Source organism: Danaus plexippus, assembly GCF_018135715.1.
Source record: "Danaus plexippus chromosome 13 unlocalized genomic scaffold, MEX_DaPlex mxdp_15, whole genome shotgun sequence".
In the NCBI taxonomy this organism is placed as follows: Eukaryota; Metazoa; Arthropoda; class Insecta; order Lepidoptera; family Nymphalidae; genus Danaus; species Danaus plexippus.
Window position 1 is genome coordinate 49,552 of NW_026869849.1, and position 21,889 is coordinate 71,440.

The 21,889-nt window shown below is 32.7% G+C and overlaps 1 long non-coding RNA gene across 1 annotated transcript; it reads right to left on the reverse strand.

The window, feature by feature from the left end:
* Positions 1-7,158: 7,158 nt before the first annotated feature.
* Positions 7,159-9,539, reverse strand: LOC116770309 (uncharacterized). Its single transcript, XR_009753655.1, has 3 exons — positions 9,460-9,539; positions 8,180-8,250; positions 7,159-7,406 (listed from the first exon to the last, which is right to left on the reverse strand). It is a non-coding gene; the product is annotated as an uncharacterized LOC116770309 (long non-coding RNA).
* Between the last annotated feature and the right edge of the window lie 12,350 nt (positions 9,540-21,889).

The following is a 21,889-nucleotide window of genomic DNA, read 5'->3' on the forward strand; positions in this document are numbered from 1 at the left end:
GTTTTGATTTTTCCGGTAATTTAATTTATTATCATTAATGTGTTAAGCATACTTAACAACCCATAGGTTGTGTTATTATTTATTGATCATGCCGTTCGTCTTCACAGTATGTGAAAATTGTGTTTCGTAAATGTAATATACAGCGGGAATGTTTTAGGATTTTCCTTTATTTATTTGCTAGCGGCAGACAATGTAACTCTGGGGAAAAAGTTTCTATATTGTAACTGAATTTAAAGGTTACAGACCAAACTTTAAGTGAAGTGACATTTTATCTAATTCAAAATAATATTAAAACTATACATCCGAAAAGCTGTAGAATTTTATAAAAGGATTGGTTGATAACACAGAAGTTAAGGGTTTGAATTAAATTAAAATTTTCGTAGCATAATACTTCATAGCTGTTATATAAATTAGGTTCTCTAAGACAAAAAGAATATAATCGAATTTATTTAATACAGTGAGTGATTAAAGTTTCTCAGATTTCTTTTCATTTCAAAACCAAACTCAGGTACTTGTTTAGATTAAAATATAATTTCCTTTCTTTTTTCTGAAAACAAGAACAGCGCTCTTTGTAGGATTGTATCTGAGCCTTTTTGCGGCGCAGCGACCTTTTAAGATTACCCAGATCAGAATCTTACCTGTTTAATATACCCTTTTTTATTACTAGTGGCTGGCATTTTGTGATCTTACAGATATTTAAAAAAAATCTAAAAGAGTTAAATAATTTTAAAACATTTTTAATTGTTTTATATAACTTATATATATGAGGGCTCGTGTATGGCTGTTTGAAAAAGTGATAGTGTTGGTGAAATTTCCATTAATGTTCGTTCTGTTGTCACCAATATGAAGCATTAATGGGGTACTAGAACATGTAACTGTTTGCTCCCTCATCCATCCACATGTTATATTATTTGTACTCCACACAAATGTCTAGTTTTCATAAGTTTCGAAGTTCTATTTCTACACTCCGTAGAACGAAATCTTATAAGGACTATGAACTGACAAATGTTTACTCAATGACACTGTCTCAATCTTTCTTTCCATCTTATTGTAATCGTGTTTAAATCTTACGTCACATTCGCACTTCACTTTACTTTATAGTAAGATACTTATCAGTTGGAAGAGAATTTATTGAATTCACCGCTTATCAAAATGTTTAAAGTTTGTTATATCGCCATTATATTGTAGTGATAATTGTAAATTTAAAGGTTTTAGTGTTTGAATAAATTTCTGTACTTTCTTTCTGTACTGAAGATTACCTGCTTTGAGTTTAAACCAGGGACCAACCTTGATAACGTCAAGGCCATTGGTACATGTATGCGAGGAGTGTGGTAGCAACGATCAGAGAGAGTCAGTAATTGAGTTGTTCGCTGACTAACCGCCAGACAGTTAGATATCCGAACAAAGGCTTCAAGTAATCTCCAGCCTTTCAGCCCAAAACCGCCAACAGCGAAAAGATCCTTATAATAGAAATCTTGCTAAAGTAGTAGTCTGAAGTGGACACGATGACTGAGGGGATCAGACGCTCTTCCGTTCGCCATGCCGATAAAGTAGTCCTAACCTTTAGTCCATAATCTGTTTTCTCTCTTTGTAACAGAATGGTCAAGCATTAAAGAAAACACAGTTTTCGCAGCGAATTCGCTTTCGATTGGCTTCCGCTACTGCGAAGTAAAATTAAATTTTTTCAGTCTTCTAGTCTTCAGTAGTTTCTATGAAACAAACTTTCCCTATTCCTATCCCATCAGAAACAGTGTGGTTATTATAAAAACAAAGAAAACATCCATAACAAATTTCTGAAATAACTAAACCTTCAGTAAGGTTTTAATACTTTTTAAAAGAAATATTTACTACAATAATAGGATCGTCGAAAAATTCAAATTTTATTAAATGTTTTTGAAAAAATTAAAATCTGAAAAAACAAATAGTGTATAACAATTATAAACAAATTAGTTTTAAGTTGTAGTTTGTGTGTGTTTTTACAAAATAAAAGTATCCTACATATACATCTATACATATGTCGCTGTCGTTATATAAGCATTGATGTGATAGAATTTCTAATGGCGTTTGTTGTCTCAAAGGCGAGTGACGTCTCTGGAATTGAAATAGTGGAAAATGAAATTAATATAGTGGTGATTTCCACCGACCAATCTAGACGTACTAACGCTGAAGGTTTGTTATAGTTTTACTATAACAATGGAATTAACTTTAAATCAGGTACCCAGACATTTCAAAGACATAAAATTGAAACTGAATATCGCTTATACGGGAAGCGGAAATAAAAACCTATCCTTTCATTAGTTAGACAACAACTTGCTTCAGTTGTAACGGTACAGACCCATTCTAAACCAAAGGAGTCCGTCGCTCACCTACAACACTTTTCTGGTCGCTCCAACGTGTACAAGCCTACTTTCCGCACATACACAGGTCGTATATTACACCTGTTGTTCTGTAAATGTGACGGACTTACTTCATTATATTTTGTGTACTTCATGTACTTCATGTACGCCGCTCCCGATTTCCACTATACACTGAATTTTTAAACGGTTTTATTTAGCTCACCCCGTTTGTTTGTTTGGGTCAAATTTAGTAATTGAAATTTAACTCTCTTTCCGTTAACCGATTGATCTGAAATTTGGTATACGCGATTCTGGTGACAATATAATTATCCATATTCAGTATTGTATTATGAATATATTTAGTATTGTGAATCCTAGATGGCCGCCGCTACAAGATGGCGGACAACTTAATTTTTTTCAATCCCATCAATGTGGGTATCAAATGAAAGGGCTTGTTAAGTAAAATTCAGTGCACTATACAAAATCAAAATCAAAGATGGCCACTGAGCACTACAAAATGGCGGATAATGTATTTTTCAATCCTATCAATATGGGTATCAAAATAAAGGGCTTGGTAAGTATAATACAGTATACTATACAAAATTACTATATGAATCTCTCACCCAAGTCAAGATCTGGTATCCTATCGAGGACTGTGAGGCGTTTGGGTGGCTAAAAATGATACATCGCTAGGGGTACTCTACCCAAGTTAAGGTAAAAGGTAAAAGCGCACCGAGAACTGTATGGCATTAGGGTGGATAAAAATGATATGTCGTTAGCTTTTTCCCCTCAACATTCAGGCACATCTTGTTGTACATAGCCTTGCCCCTCTATATGATCTCTGGGGGGATCGACCGTACAAATGTCCAGTACTCGTGGGAAAAAAATGGTAACAACAAATTCTACAAAAAATAAAAACACAAAAAAAGCAGAAAATAAAAAAGTAAAAAAAAAAATCGTCCACTTTAAATGAATTTTGGATGACCTTGGGATTAACTGTATCATATTCATTGAATAATGAAATTATGACTTTAAGAAAATCTTTGATAGTTTTAAGGCTAGAGAAGATTTTCCAAGGCAAACCCCGTCAAATGGCTCATGCAAATAAGTTCATGTTTTGGTTTCAGTTTGTGATTGATATACTTTCGTTCGTCACCCCCATTCATGGACGACACTTGCTACTTACCACTAGGTGGGTGAAGTCACATGCCATGTCTTTTGATTGTAGATATTGGACGTGCCCCATGATTTTATTGTATATAACAATGTATACATATTGCTACCCATAACTGTATCCATGAAATTATTGTTTAGCTTTTAGTACATTTCTCTGCGATATAAAACCGTCTAACTTTAATTTTTTTTTACTGTTTTAAATTCATTTTAAGTTACTTTTGTAAAAAAGTTGCTTTGTTTCTTGAAGAATCTGGATGAACCTCTCTGTATCACTTTATGAATGTTATCTGTTGACATATATCACACTTGTAGTTTAAAATATATTTTATTCAAAATCCTTCGGGAGAATACAGAATTGTGCAGCGCAACGTATGCTTCGATCTCAAAATGATCTTCGGCTTGTTGTTATTCCACGAGCTTCTGTTATTGCATTCATGATGCTCACGAAGAATACAAACACTATAATGTTTTGACTTGAATATTTTGACTTATCATCAATTTTTATGTGTATTTTGGGGGACACAACTTTTAAAACAACCAGATCAAAAACTATTAGTACCCAATTTAAACAAAATAACGAACGTAATATTATTCAAATTAGGTATAAACAAATAATTTCTTACTCTTAGGTAGGGAAAGATATGTCAATATTTCCTTTATTTATGTTTACACTTAGTGCGTCATTTCAAAATAGATTTTTCTCTACTAATTGATAACAATCATGAAAAGTTATTTACGTATTCAAAACTTGTTAAGATGTGATGAAGCGTGTTGGTGTCTGGTTGCTATGGTTAATGGTCACTATTAAGAATAGCTCACACTAGAAATTTGGGATTCATAATGAAAATATAAACAATGAAGTGTTTGTACTGAGTTTATTGAAAGAAACTTTGTTGCATAAATTACTATACGGCAATCAGTTGTAAGGTGTCCAAGTACGTGCGGCAATGATTAGATTAAAGTTTACTTCTAAACATAAGGAAAAAAATTCTTTAGATCAAAAACTTTTATTTAGCGAATAATAAAAAAAAATATAGCTAATGGTATTAAAGAAGTTTTCGATCTCAAATCAGGTAATAATACAATTAAAAGTTTTTAAAAAATCATTAAAGCTGGACTACAATTAAAAAGGTACGGTTAAATATCGCATCATATAACCTGATTCGTTCTTTAATGTGAACAGTGTGGGTATTAGTAATACCATCCGCCCCTAGATCTTTCATTTTTAGCTGGATGAAGGAAACTGGGTACACCATGCCCATCAAAATCTAGTGCATTATTTTCAAGTGAAGGTTTACACTGGCTCTACATTGTTCTACCTGTTCGTAACCATTTCGTGATTTCTACAAAATTGTAAGCCTCATAATACTATTTTTTTGTTATGGTGACAAAACCCTTCTTATTTCATACCCATCGTGTCTGGAATTTAAGCATTCTTGATGTAACCGGCATTCGTTTTGTCACTTAAAGATCGTATCCTTATTCAAAAGCCCCCACTTGTAGCCTCAATATAGTTCTGCACGTGCGTTCAACTTTATTTCTTATCTCTAGTGTCCTCTAATCATACAGATGAGATCGTAAATCGTTTAATAGAAATATCTATATCGTCATATTTATCGGATTGAAATTTTGGATATGCACATTTTTATAGTGTAAGTAAGGTTGTTGTATACTATTAATGCTCTGATGAACCCCCGCACAGACTTTTAGGTAGTCGTCTTCTGCAGTTGTTTCCCTTATATTTTAATATTTGTTTTTTATCTTCCAAAAACCTCTTCATCACATGAAACGTGAAATAAGTCGTCGTCCTCATAGCTATTTCCATATCTGGTGCAACTAGACACGTAAGTACGTGTAGCTATGAGCTTAATGCATCTGGTGTGTTTCTACTGCTATATACTAGATAACTATGATTTTTTCAATTTTGGACTTAGGTCAAAATACTAATTTAACACCATTTAATTGCAGGAGGTAGTAAGAAATCTGTGTTTTATTACAGTCCAAACATTTCACGATCTTTAGTTATCCACATTTCGTTACGCCGCTAAGCATTTTTTCATATTTTAGATAATTTTTATGCTATACCTAACTTAATTTCAATATTTAGTTTATATATTATAGATATTTTTTAAATAAACAAAGCCTAGCTCACTACTTTCTTTTCAAGGGAAATTAACATGGTCTTCGTAATAAAATAGAGAAGTAACATCAAAGTATTTGGGATATTTGATATGAAAACAGCGACTCGCTTTTTCCTAAATGAATGTTTTTATAACGGTGAGCTCTATTATTATATGTAGGCACTATTTATTTCGGATGGATAGGTTTGAAACAACTTTAAAACAAATATATATATATATATATATATATATATAGATTCTATGTTAGCTTAAGCATTACCTAGAGGCACAAGAGGGAACCGATTTTGCTTGCAGCTCACTTGAAGATGTCTGCATGTGTCCCGTCGCCAGTATTTCATAGTAATTATGATCTTTGCATTCGAGTGCTTTTATTCTACCTGACGGAGGCCAAACGTGTAGAAGAAACAGAAAGATCCGTGGATTGTATACTTAAATTAAATAATTTTGAATGTAACTACATCAGATGATTTTAATTTATCTCACAGGCAATGGACAGATAAGAAGCCTGCACAAGATCGCCAGAGGTCTTGTACAAAATAGCAAAACAAATTTTCTTAGTTTTAATAACTTTATGCTACAAAAAAAAAAAGAAATGAATCTGCTCTAACATTAGATTAATTCTTTAACAACATACCCATTTCAATGAAACTAATATATTTCGGATATATTATGACGATTTTTATTATTTTAAAACTACATAATCCCGACGTTTCCGACGAGACGACATCTTGTCTGCGCGTGATCACGGTAAAAAGTAACTGAAACGTCGGGAGTGTGTAGTTTTAAAATAATGAAATCCGCGTAGGTATCCGAAATATATTATTTTCATTTCAATTAATAAAACTCGCGAAAGTCTTAGATCTCAACATAGCCATTGTTGTAAACCGTTCCAATGCAGTACTTGTCTGAGAGGGCGGAGAGAGACGGAGAGAGACAGAGAGAGACGGAGAGAGACAGGGAGACGAAATCACCGTGTCTGAAGCAAATTTAATCAAATCAAAATAGAAACTGCTAAAAATAGTTTTTAAATCTGAATGTTAAACCTACGACATAACATATTTTCAATCACGTTGACCATATTGTGATTAGAAAACCTTTAGCTTATATCAACTGACCTACTTTTGAAAAATGACATTCGGTAAGGACAGGTCTCAATAATGTTTATAATAAATTTGAAGATTTATGTTGTAACAAATAATCTCATATTATCAATAATAAAGAAAATGGATCCCATTTTGTTTGCACGTTGCTCTAAAAGTTATATTTAATTAATTTCCAAACGATTTTGCCTGCCTTGAAGAAAAGAAAAGTTTTATATTGTGCCATTTCATAAAGAGGTTAAAGTAACTACATATAAAGTTACAGCCCCACATCTGTTATAAACACATAAGTTAAATATCAGAGAATGGAATAATTAATCGATTTGCACCAGTCAGTCGTGGATGAACGTTTGAACGTGGCACAAACCGGTTCCGTGCACAAACATTCAGCACCGATGAATGGGTTCGGTCAATACAAATGTTGTTTAGTGTCTTTGGATGAATCTCAATGAATAAAAATTATCGAGTTGAATTTATATGAGCTCGACGGAAGGTTTACATCGTGTCGACCACATTATTATATTAAATAACAACAAGCTTTTGGCATACGACGTTATCTGTTTGGAAGGTTGTGGTCGTATGTAACCAAACGAAAGCTGGCGGATGTCCTGGGAAGCCCTTGCAATTATTTTGTTTTCATGAGCTGTGGTGACCTGCAGGGTTTAATTCTACATTTTCATATGTGTATGACATGTATACTGTATATACCTTGCTGCCGGTTTCTCGCTGTTGGAGATGACACAAATTTGTTTCTAATCATTAAATCGCCCTCTGACTGTCTCACTTAAACGTGGCCGGGAACATTTTGTGATTGTAAGAAAATAACGTACAAATATTAAATAGCGCTCTGATTACATTTTGTAGCAAAATAAATAGTTTAAATTATATATACAACATAAATAACATTGAAATTCCTTAATTTCATTATATTGACGTTAATTCCATAAATCACAACGCATAAAGCTCATAGACAACGGGGATACATAAAACGTGAATGTCAGTCTTTCTCTTGTATTGAAGATTAGAATATATATTCCCAGTTTGGTCACCACAACACAAAGTTAACAAGGAAACAGTAGAAAACTGTCTTAGTTACAAGGACTGTAAAATATTCAACAAGTGTCCTGGGACTCGCCGTTATCACAATACAGACCTTAGAGACACGTCGCAAGCGCTATCATGTTATGACGGTTTATTCAATTTCATTAAACCAAATACATTGTGGCCAACTATTATCTTTGCTTCTATTTTGAATATTCAGTCGGCGTATTCGTCTGTCAGCGTTAATTCCTACAACCTTTATGAATACAAAATATGCGAGCATCTGCATTTTATACTTTTTAACTAGTACCTTCAGCAAATTGGATCCTTATTTAGACTTTTTTAATATGAGAAAACATAAATTTCAAACTCAATCACAACTCACCATATTGATTCAACATGATAATACACAAATACCCAAACAATCAGACAGTGACGAGTCACGCTGCGCCATACCTACATGGAATAATTAATTAGCACTTAACTTATGTTTACTTTATATATATTTTATTTAAGTATGTAATAATGGATTGGTCTTAGTATAATATATTTTTCTAATGTTGTTAATGTGAACAGAGTTAGATTTATATTAGTGAAAACTGATCAACAGGCCGCAGAACAAACTATTTATTGCTAAGATTTTTATTTAAGTGAGCAATATCTTAATAAACGAAGTGATCTTGTTATAAAGAAGCTTTTAGATCATGAGCGAAGGCAAGATGACCACTGTCCAACTTCAATAACGATTTAGTCCAGTGGTCAGCAGTTTTGATGTGACAGAATCATATTTTATGAAGATATCATTATTGAGAAGGCCGTTGTACTCCTCAGCAACACCTTGCATAACAATCAAGAATGTTCTTTCATAAAACTTGATTCACACAATCTTAGCTAGAAAAGAACATTCCCAAATCTATCAGAAACGAGTCCTGGTTGTCAACAAGTCCTGATTTTGATTCGCTGGATTATAACTTTTAGAGTAAAGCCTGTTCTAAACAGCTTCATAAGTTTAAATCCCTAAAATAATACATACGATTGATTGTGAAGAATTTTCCCATAGAGATAGTGCGAGTCTCAATAAGTTACAGTCAATGGGTACCAGTTTGAATAAGTGATATATTTTTAATGGTTTGATATTAATGCATTTAACTTATATACTGAAATAGTCATAATGTTGTCTTTGTAACACAGTTTATAGTAAGACCCACTACGTATAAAATCAAACTGAGAATCTCATTTTTTTAAGTTATTACTTAACTGTTGTCTTCTCTTAATTGTAGATATCATTTTAAATATTTCTCTAATTTTGATGACAAATTAATGTTTTTTTATACATTTTTCGATCTTTTGTTTCTTTTTGATTATTTCAGTAACATTGTCATAACTAAAAGTGTATGTTTAATACATTACGATCACTATATGACAATACTGATATATTATATATCACGGATAGAATAACAATGGCTCTCTATTAAACTTCAAACAGCCGCATTAGACGTTGTATACGCACAAACTCATCCCTTAACCTAATTCGTAATAAATATTATTCCTCCGTAAAAACACATACATTATGTAAAACTATAATCTAAAGGGAGTTTCGAATATTTCAAACTAATAGCCCTGTATATTATTGGTAGCCATAAAGGATAATCTAACGTGACTTACTCGCTTCATGGAAACGCCTGTTTGTAATCCTGTACAAAGAACACGTTGCTGTTTTATTGTCTGAACACGATTACGTCCACCGATAAAAGTGTTTTATGATTCGATTAGTTTGAAGACGGCGGGGATTTATATCTACATTAATAAACTGTGGATAAGAACGTGTGTCTGTGTGTAAGGTACGGAGCTTATATAGAAAGAATACGTTTTAATGTTTTGCATGAGAGAGTTATTTACGTAAAACCGATTGAGTAAAATTCAGTCACTCCATTTATTTGTTTTCCTTTTCGTGGAATTGTAAGCCCCGGATTTCTTTATTCGATTCCATCACATCTGTTACGACATTAAAACTCTTTTAGTAGTTGTTTGTGATCCGTCAGATATCGTGATGTCGATATTCAAATATATGTCCCTACGCTCTCTTATTATTTATAACACTGATATATTGTTAAGTTCCTATGTTCCTTAGATCGTGTGTCCGCTTTTAAGCCCATTAGATTCTTGTTATATCTTAAGGTAACTCTAATTTGTAATCGGTGGCGTCTTTCACAACTTTTTATAATAAAAGCACCAGGACTGCTTCAATAATATATATTTAACTTCAGGTTTGTAATATGTTAAGGATTTTGTGAAATTTTAAAAGGATTTTTGACCTTTTACTGTCTTTGAAGTATTTAAGGAATAAGGAGGTATGATTTATTTTGTTGTTAGTTGTAAAGTGACGTGTAGTTAAGTTAGTTACAACAAACTATCACGTAATATTCTTAAACATTAAACAATATGTTTCTCTTTATTTGAGTAATCCCAGAGTTGGTTATTGATACCCCACTAACATTATTATTATGTCGTATAGATTCTCTACAATCTTGAGGACAAGGGTATTTTGCCCCAAATAGGATATTCCCCATTACGGCTTCCTATTAAATACAGCTGTATCACAATTAACAATGAGGGTAACACTTGGAAGATGTACTTTTATTGATTAAAATAGTTATTTCAGTCAACAAAACATTTCTTTGTCTAGGATGTATGAACCAAAACACTTAAAATAACAAAATGTATGTTTTTATATCAAGCGAAGATTAAAAACTGTTTTCAGATTTTCTGGTTTTAGTGTATTACTATTGTAAGAGAGACATCTGTCGTTATTTGCTTCAAATCCAACGTGGCGTGCAGTCTGTATTCTTGGCTTGACGTTGGTTACACCGCATACCTGTTTTTACTGATAGTCAGTCGTATGGAAAGTGCGTCAAATCATATATCTGAATAGTCGTGTAAAAGTGCAAAATATGCACTTCCACGTATTTATTGTTAATAATCGAAACACTTTGAGTATTCATAAAAGTAATTGAGGGGATTGGTTTTTTAATTATTTTTAACGATAATTCTGATATTAAAAGAAGGATGAAAAATGCAATGTTCTAATAATGGGATTTTGTTTACCTTCTTATTTAATTGCTTTTCTTTTCACCAGTAAATTTCAAAGAGTGCAAATTCTAGTTATTGTTGAATCTGCAAAAATTTAAATTAACATGATAGGCGTGGAAGTTTATGTTGACTGAGGCGCTCTTATCTCCGAGTTAAAGGAAAAAGGCAAGCAACAGTCGGGGAATCAGACAGAGCTTCATCTATTAAAACTCTGGACCCGGTATTACCACGTTGAGTAGATGACACATTCAGGGTTTTGGACTAACGCTTTCGAGGTGAAGAAGAGTGAGCTAGCCATTAGCTAGCCAACTGAGTAATTCTTGCCTCACAAATCTGAAACTTTTTGATTTCAAATCCCAACGAGACTACGATACCTGCTGCCTGTGTGAGCATAAGTCTTTATTCACACCATCTTCACACAGTACTACTCAGAAGCTTGCGTGATTTGATTTGATGCTGCAACAATTCCTATTTGCTGCACCAAACCCGTTTTTTTTATCCTGGCGATTTTCTTCTATTTAGCATCAAATGGCTTGTGCATCAGGATCAGGCTCCTGGAGCACTAAATCGAAACGCTATTTACGAAGTACTACAGACTTTAGGAGAGATAGTCTAAACTCTCCCCACCAAACGAGATCTGACCACTTGCTGAACCATATTTTGCTTTAAATGGCAGACATACTGTACAATTCGAATTACTTACTAGTTTGGCGTACGAGAAAATGGCATCTCAGTACTTTTACGAAATGTCGATATGATTTGTGAAGTGAAGTAATCTGTCTGAACAGTCAGGCGTTGTGAAGTTGAAGGTTGTGAAAGTGTTTTAACATGAACTTTTAACGGTAAACGTCGGCTTATCATAAGTAACTTAGGTTAATCTGAGTGGGGGTGAGGTTTTATAGTCGACCACTTCTAATCCTGAATCTAAAACTATATTTATTGTATTGTCAAATAGTTTTCTTTAACGCTCCTCTATTCTTCATATTACTTTCCACTGCTCCTGTATCTTTTCATATAATTGTTAGTTTAAGATACAGCCGCAGTCAAACCTTTATAAAGTTGTAGCAAAGTAAAGCTATTATTATCTCAAAAATTATTCAATCCATTAAGCGATTGAATTTGTAAAAAATTTAACCGATTATGGACAAATCCATTTATATTTTAGCAATTTTTTTAAAGGTACTACAGAAGTTTAAAGAGTGAATATAGATATCATAGATGTAACATTAATAAATAACAAATGAAAATTCTTTTTAAAATCCTTCCCTTTAATGTTGAAGAATATTTATTTTCAACCTCAAAATATTTTAATAGTTAAACGATTCGACTTGGAAGTCCAGTGTAGGTACGTACATATTATGAATGTAATTAAAACTGTTCTCAGAACTGTTCGTAGTTAAGGTTATTAAGCAATTACAAAATTGGGCCATCGGTGACCGATGACACGAGGTTGGGGCACGAGGCTTCTCACTCAGGAATTCATTGATCGAGTTATCATATTACCAGGATGTCTTGAAACTTTGAACTTCTTCTGTAAGTTACATGAAATATCTTGAAGTATTCAAAAATTAATATTAGTGGAATACTGCACACTAGATTAACATTAAGTACATTTTTATTATTTTACGAATTGTCGATTTTTTTTATATGTTAAAAAAACACAATTAGTACCGAAAAAAATATTATTCTAACATGTGTTACATGTTGCTTTTTGAAAATTCGCGATGACCGTCCATTAAATGTCATCATCATCTCCTTCGTCTTCCATTTATTGGTGGTGAGCTCAGTCTGTATTTGCCTCTACATATATTCTTCTATCAGCCGTCAAAACTAAATTCACTCTCTTCTTATACATACTATTTCTCACACAATCATTCCAAACTGTTCTTAGTTTTTCTCTGGTATTCTTTAATAACTTTTGCCGTTTATTTATTAATCTCCCGTATAAACTAAACCTCATAACTTTGTGAGTATCTGACCTATTTTTTTTGTACTTCGTTAATTGAAAATCGTAGTCTAGAGAGAAACCGAAGCTGTTTTCCGTGGCAGGACAATAGTAATTTCTTAATGTGATATTTGATTGAAACAAATGGCTTTGTCTTAGTAAACTATATCACGCGGCGATGAGGGGCTATCGTTAATTGATGTTTTTTATGACATCTAATATGTTTATTGTTCTTTGAACCGTCGTAACTGTTTCGTTATAGTAAAGATATTGAGTATAATCAAAAAAGAACGCTGACATTATGTAACGTGACTCAGCTGGTTAATATCGAAATGATAGAAAATATTCTATACTTCTCATTTAAATTAATATTGTTTTAGGGTATTTTAAACTATATAGGTTATGAGACTAAACCTCTTAGCATTCCATGGATTCACCGTGCTAGTGCCGGGTCCATCGCGTTGCAGGGAGAGGAGCTTTAACAGTGCTTGAGACTTGCGACCCAGGTGTAGGTTTAAGGTGCCCCTATCTATCGCGGTTAAACGCTCACCTCCACCTACCAAGCTTCTCTTTCTACTTAACCAAATTTGAAACGAACCTACTAGGGCTGACTTCGAAGTACGTTCTACGAATGAATATATGTTAGCTCATTACGGGGCCAAATTTTTTAGTAGGTTGTTGAGAGATTTTGCCGTTATACCTCTCGCTCACACTTCTACCGCGTACAAATCCATGACGAGCCTATTTCGAGTGAGTTCATTTGTGAGCTCGTAATATTTATTGACCTTGATGGTATGGTCTTTGGTGATGTTGGTTTCCCAAGGAACCGTAAGCTCTATTATCACAACGCGCTTTAAAATTCGCGAATAGAGTCATTTGAAACGCATTGAGATAAAATTTTAGCAATGCTGACGACCAATCATTAAGGTGCGCCATTTTAGTGCTAAAGGGGATGCAAAAATCTCGTATGTCTAATCACTCCTTCAACATCTCTAAACTCGTGGATCTTATATTTATTATTTTCGTCTTGCCGTATACAAGACTTCAATATATCCGTATTTTGGGTCTTCTTACTTGAATCTTAGCCCTACTCTGTTATTTTGAGCTCCTATAATAAACTGCTTATGGAATTGAAGTCTTGACTCTAGCTCTGGGTACCTTTGTCTTTCGGGAGCGATGTAACGACTTCATGATGGGATTTCCCCAGGATATATCTCTTGGAAACTCTTAGCTGTTTATAGAGCTCCTATGGCCTTTTTAGGTTCATCCCAAACCTATTGCTATCCCTGAATAAAGCCTATAAATCAGCCGACAGCGCAAGCCAGAGCCACAACTTCAACATCTTTATGACGTCTGCATCTAATTTTGACAAAAGGGTTTTATTAAAATCATAGACGAGGAAAGACCATTTTAAACGTGAAGTTAGGTAATTGTTGTAGATCCAAGCTTTTTTTACGTTACTGATCTGTGGGCTATCTACGATTAAATGAAACTAATATATTTCGGATATACTACGTGATCACGGGCAGACGAGATGTGCCCGTCTCGAGTTTTTATTAATATCGTCTGTCCGTGATCACTATTTCTGAAAAGTAATCGAAACGTCGGGAGTATGTAGTTTTTTACAAAAATAAATCACGTGTAGTTATTAGAAAAATACTAGTTTCATTTAAATGAATAAAACACACGAAAATCTTGGATCTCATTATTGTTACGTGATATTATGAAACTGAGATGCCATTGAAACATTTTCGGATCCTAAGAATTCAATCGACCTTTTGTAGAAACGCTGGGTGTTAAACTCACTGTTGTTGTATCTTATGATTGTAAAATTAAAAATATCAGGGATAGTTTAACTAATTATTTTAGGTTCATTATTAGTAGTAAATAATAAATAAACTAATTGATATGATAGAAGGGTAAACAAAACTGTGCAAAATAATAAGTCGTTGTTCAAAACACGGAAATACTGATGAAGACTCGAATGATTGATTGATTGTTGTTTTTACAGTCAGCTGCTGTCAGTTTATTGCTTTATATTATATTGGCCTTAGCTGCTTAGAATAATGTCTTGTACTCTACTCTGTGGACAGCTGTAATGAAACATTGTCTTTTTCAGAAATGAAGTCATTACGTAATAATGTTTTAATCGTCACACTCGTCAGTTACAATAGAAATATAATTTATTTGTCGCATGCTTTTTATTTTGTTTTGTGTATGTTGGTATAGGTTTTAATAATTTATTTAAATGCTTTAAAATTTCAAAACATAATATGATTAGGAGGATGTTTTATTTTCTTCTAGAGTTTGTGAATTGATCGTAATAAATTCAATATTCCTCTGATTTACAACATCGCGTCGAGACTCGACGCTGCAATCAGGTTAGGGGACATTCGATTACTTAACACACTTATAATATACATTTATACAAAAACCACTTATTGTGTTCCTGTAAGTTATAAATAATTTATTTAAAAGAGATTTACCTATTGTATAATAATTGTTATTGGAAGGAAATTTTAATTACAAGAAATCAAATCCTCACTTGTCAATGCTTATAATTATTAGCACTGAAGGAACTCTTTAAGAAAAAAATGATATTAAGTTTACAAACGTTAATAAAGTTAAATGTAACCATCACTTTCGTAGATTTTTTCTACTGCGGCCCAAACGATTGTTTCCACAAAAAAACGCACAGTACCTACTAGCGATAACAAGAACTGCTGAAAGCAGGACATCAAACAGAAATACAATAATTTATAGTTAATTTATGAACTATTTCTTTTGTTTCTTTTGTTTAATATTTTAATTTTTGCTATAGGAAGTATGGTTTAGAAAACATACGAAGTATGGTTTAAGAAAACGACCTGAAAACAGGAAGAAATTAACATATCAAAAGATATGTTAATTTCATACCTGGAGAGAAAATAATGTTAAAAAAAGCCTATAAAGGAAAACAAAAAAAATGAATTGATATCTACCATAATAACTACATACTTAGTAATTTGAATTTGTCAAACAAAAAATCGTGTGGTAGCAGTATTAGAAGGAAAGTCACACCTTGTACACCTGGCAGCGATCACTATTGGTTTTAGAATAAGGTTTAGTTGTATCTTTTAGTTTTAAATATTTGGTTAGAAAACTTTTTTCTTAAGTCCTTCGGTTGTCGTAAACACATATTAATAATTGCTTTGTTTCGTTCATGCATCAATTGAGATGTGGTGATTGTAATATATTTATTTTAGCCAAAATAGGAAATTATAATAAAAAGATATAGGTTTGTAACATTCTGATAGGCAATAACAATCGCTATAGGTCCAGAAAGTTTATTGAAATAAAATACATTACATACAAGAACAATAACAACAACTAATAATAGTTTGTTTTATGATAATTATTAACTAGAGATGAGGAAAAGTCTAACGAAAGTAAGAACTACTGTACAAAATAACTTTTGAAAACTATTCATCGTAGTTGAGTTCAAGGACCATATTAAGTTTCAATCTTTTACATACAACCACTTTTGTACGGGTATTGTTACTAGAATACCAGCGATAATAAATCCCATTTTTTTTATTAAAACCTACATATATTTCAAACTTCATCTTCATGTTTATTATTTTCTTTCATCCTTCGTTTGTTTTACAAAAAGGGTGTTCTTATTAAAGACGAGATGCTCGGAGTCTAATCGTCTAAGCGGACAGGTAGTGACACCATTCTCTCGACCACTTAAAACGAGGCCAGTTTATTTGAATTTTCCAAGCGAACTCTTTGATATGGCATCCGTATCAAGAAGTAAATTAAATTTCTCTGCCATCACTTGGCGATGTATATTTTTTCTAGTAAAATGAACAAATTTCTAGTTTTCTTTAAGAAAACCTTTTCCTTCCATGCAATGAAATATATTTTTTAGGAAAAATATTTTACTTATCCACTCTTAGGTCTGTTTTATAATTAAACGAGAGTTAGTTATAGATCATAGTACACATTGTTTCTATTATAACTTATGTTATTTAAATAGTTTATCGTGACACACATTTCATATACTTCTGAATCATATAGAACTTTTTGCTGCTGGAAACACGGCAAGAACTAACTGACCGCTGTAAGTTACATATCACATATGTTAATTCTCATCGATATCGCTACAACTACAATGTATATAAACAGACCCCACTCACTCCACGTTCCTAACTAAAATCAATTCGTGAACACTCAAGAGCAATGTAAACTTATTTCTATCAAAATATTCATGACAACAGTTTTGTTTAGTTTGTTCGTCTGTTACTCATTTCAACATCTTTTTGATCTCTCTCGCAGCTAGCTCCAACTGATTTATGTAACATCAACTGGGAGAGTTTTACAACCTCACTAACAGAACTTCTGCTTTAATGAACACTAAAGCTAAAAGCTTCCCTCTTGATAAAGAAATCAAATGCTCCTTAGAGTTTCCGTTTCCATGTATGAATTGAAAATTATAATTTAAAAATTCCTAAAAAATAATAATATAAATTTAATTTTATATTTACAGTTAATACAGTTATTATTTAATATGTTGAGCGTAACTCCTCGACTTTGTATGTATATGTATGGGATAAACGTTAAAGTCAATTCAATCGTATAATACTATCTAGTGTGCGGATGACAGAACATTTTTTATTAATATGCCCATGTTATTTAAAAATAGAAGTTATCGTGACTTCTGCGCGATATGTTCATTAAACAATGATTCATAGTGTAGTCCCCCCTTACTACCTTCGTCTCCCAACCCTAAGATATGCCGACATCTGTAGAACACTGTTGTTACAAACATAAAGGAATACATTACTTCACACTACACACGACACAGACGGATATGAGTGTTTTGATGAGGCGTTTACCATGTGTGGGTCGCTTGAGGTGGTGAGCTACTTGTAATACTTTACTCGATCTAGACGAGTTGTTGAAATTAAGATGTCCTTTGTTCTAAGCCCCCACAATCCCGAAGTCTGCGACCTGTTTTCAGGACGATTTGAATAAAGATCAGATTAGTGGTTCCAAATATATAGGTCGATGTGCTATTAACATTAAATTAAGAACAGTCGAAAGATTTAACCAATTTTATAATATCTATACTTTACCCTGATAGTCTGCGGGAACTATTTTTTAAGCTTCATTAAATTTCTGGAAATAATAGTTCCTTTAAAAATAATTTAAGTTTTTAAAAATTACTGTCTCATTTAAGGTACATTATATTATTGTAAAAAACCTACGAAAAAGTCCTGTTAGTATACTAATAACTAATAACTATCAGATAATAATAGAAACTAATAGATCTGACTCTATAATTTCCTATAAATTTTAGTAATAAATCTGTTTCAGTTATTATATTAACGTTAAACGTTTAATTCGAAAGTCTTAAGATTAAATGTATAGTATTGACACTTGAGTGTAGCACCGGGGTTGCTATTACGGATATGGGATTTCTTATTTTTGTTGAGGGCGTCCACGGTCTTTGATGATGACCAAGACATGTTTCCTAATTAAATAATGATGTTTTTAATTTCACTAGCCTCGTTTATTACTCTCAGTAAAATCAGTCTGCACGAGCGAGGCTCTGTTGTATCTCAAACCAAATGTACTGGCGTTGCTTATCTGCTACGTGTTCGTGTGTTCACACGCTGCTGACTTCGAAACAAGGCTATTTTTTAAATCTGAGATATGTTACAATACGTCACACTATCTTACCCCAAAATACAGTTAGCGCATTCTGCGCGCATCCAGAAAAGTACGCAAGGAAATGAAGAAATCTTTGGCGGTAAAATGATAAATAACAAGACTAACCGACAGACACTTTGCTCTCGTGTTCCCATGATCACGGCTGCTGTAAACCTGTCACATGTAGCATGAAACCTCTAACTCAAAACGTGTACTCCCCAAAATCTCAGATAATATGATTAACTAAATAAATATGTAACTATTAACTTGATTGTTGAAATGGTCACACGTGTCATGTTTCATAAATTGTACTAGAAATTACCATTTACGTTTCACTTATTTGTCAAACGACCCGCGCTTGGAGTGAGGCGATAGTATGCCGTATATACCCTCATACTTTAATTTTCAAATCTAGAGCTTTTAAACTCGTTTTTATGATCATAACGACCACTATCAAAAGTTTAAAGTAGAATTCCTCTTTTTTTAATCATTTGTTGTAAAAGTTTATAAGCTATTTCGTCATTGTCGTTATAACAGCTCGCAATAACTTTTACCATTGTAAACAATTTTTATGTATTCCTGTGTCTCCGATTGTAAAATCTAAGTGCCCTCGCAATATTTGTCCGTTATTAAAGATGATAAAGTTCAGGATAACGATAATAACGTCCATAAACGACACAATGAAAGATATACTCCCTCTCGGACAAAATCTTAGAACATCTTCATAATAAAATAAACACAATAAATCCAACTTGAAGCGCCAGCGACTGAAGCAATTTAAATCTAAATCCTGAGAACGAAACGCTATGAATATTATTATCATTTTTTAATTCGATTCTCCGACTGTATCAAGATGAATTGTTTCAGTCGTTTTCATTCAAATTCAATGTCCATCTGTCTGAGACGACGTAATTACCCTTTTCACGTAACTTAGATCAGTTCACAGACGTGCCGTACTGAACAAAGTTAGATATAAAGTAAAGTATTTGGCGCTCGGACACGGATCGTGGAGCAAACATTAAACTGAACTCACTCACTCACTCACTCACACTCAAGACTGTAGAAATAAAAAAATATTACACTTGACGGTTAAAGATGACCGAGTTTAATTAATGAAAATAAGCGCCGAGGGAGATCTCAGACTCGGAGGATCCAAGGATAACATTTAGTTGGTTGAGATTTATTTCTCCGAACGTTTACAGTTTATACCCGTGAGGTAAAGATGTGGCGCTGTCCACGTGTCGGTATCGGTATAAATATGATCGCGGTGCTTATTTCTGGTAAATGGATCGCTGTAAATTAAATAACTAAATATGTGTCGGCACCACGTGGTAATGGAACAAATATGCTGTTTTTGTTTTCAATTTAAAAGCTTTACTCGACGCAGCTTTTACTTAAAACGTTTAACCACAATTTGTGTCTCGTTCTGATTATTCATGGGCTTCATTCAGAAGGTTTTCATCGCTGATATCCTCTGTATAGAATAAACCTTTGATGTCTTTTAATTTTCATCCAGATGGTTATACTAACATCAACTATAAATTATTGTTATGGTAAGACAAGTCGGTAGTTTTTCGCCAATATTTTCTATAATCATAATATAAATATAACGAAGTTGCAAAATAAACTTTGAACTGTGAAGGTATATTACGCAACACGGTATCAGTGGGGGGGGGGGGTCATTTCTTGTCATTAGCTTTTTGTGTAGGATGCGTTTTTATGATATGTACATATTTCAGGCTGTTAAATTGGTTTCATATTTTTTAAAATAATATTTGAGAAACAATAACATAACATAGATATTAAATCTTTCTAAAACATCCGAACAGTACCGAAGTATATAATATGCAAGGATGAGGTAATTAAGGTATATTATTAAAAAGTAAAAAAAATCTGAGCCACGCACGTCAACGTTATGTGAACAATATTCTACCCTTCGTTATTTCGTAGTATGTTGTCAGTTTCCTTTCAAGTCGCTAACAAGATTACAAAACTTTTTAATGACTGTTTGTTTAAAAACAATTAAAAAGTGTCCATCGATAGATTCGAGGTGTGTTTTATAATAACTTGTTCAAACGGGTGACTTTGATTACGAACAACGTTTATTGTAACTGTTCATAAATTTAATGAACTTTTAAATAATAAAGCTGGCGGCTTACGTTTAAATAATCTGATGTTAAATATGGCGAGACGAAATGTAGGAGGTAAAAGCTTAAGACATTAAAATTCTTAAAACGAACGCCAGGAGTTAATATTAATATAAATATCAAAAATGTATATGTTCATTTGTTCCTTTTCATTCACGTACATATTACATGCACGTATATTTTCCTTTTTATTTATATACGACATCCCTCAAGGGAATGTTTCAGATTCTGTCTTAGCACTTTTATCCCCGATCGCGTCTTACCTTTCATTAAAATTTGGGCAGACTTTCAATAAAGGCTACACCACACCTACAGTTCAATTAATTTATTAATCTTGATTTCTCAAACGCAAAATGAATTTAAATAAAAAGTTAAGATGTGTGATTTATTACAATACCAGTGAAAGTCCTTAGCGGCGCACATTAGAAGGAATCTGTTTAAGGAATAATGAATATATAAAATCACAGCTCTTATATAGAAGAGGTGAAATTATTTATCTTAATTCATAACATGTTATATGACATTAAAACTTATTATAGTGTCATATTGTCGGGATCATTCCCTTACCAACGTTACCAACATTTCACTTTGCTTTATGTTTTGTTTCGGCGCAACTAAGACCACAATTAAGATATTTTTTATAATTTTAAAAACATTTACACATCTGTATAATGTACATATGTATTTATAATGTATATACTCACTAAATCTAAATATTGACTTTTAAACTGTTCCGTTAAAATGTTTATAACAGTAAAGCAGGTGACATTTTTATTTAAATGGTTTTACGATTATATAACAAACATTTTTCCTCAATCTTTTTAGGGTTCAAAGTCCATAATTACTTTTAAGAAGTGCTCAAGGACATTGTTCGCTTCACTTCACTTCACTTCACATCACTTCTCTTGGCTTCGCTTCAACACACTTAACTTCATTCCTCTTCATTTTTATTTTATTATGTCTTTGTATTTGATTTTATGACTTGGCATTTAGGATAACCTTATCTTTAACAACATATTTTAATGCTTTTTGTAAACTACATTTGTTATTGTAGTCTTTTTATTTACTATCTTTTATTCCTTTATCCATTAATTCTTCACAACATAACTTAAGTTAATTTATAAATGATTGTTGTCAGTCTTCTTCGTGTCGTTTTAATTCAATTATATCAACCGTATTACAGTCACCCACACTCACTAACTCACTCACTCACCCA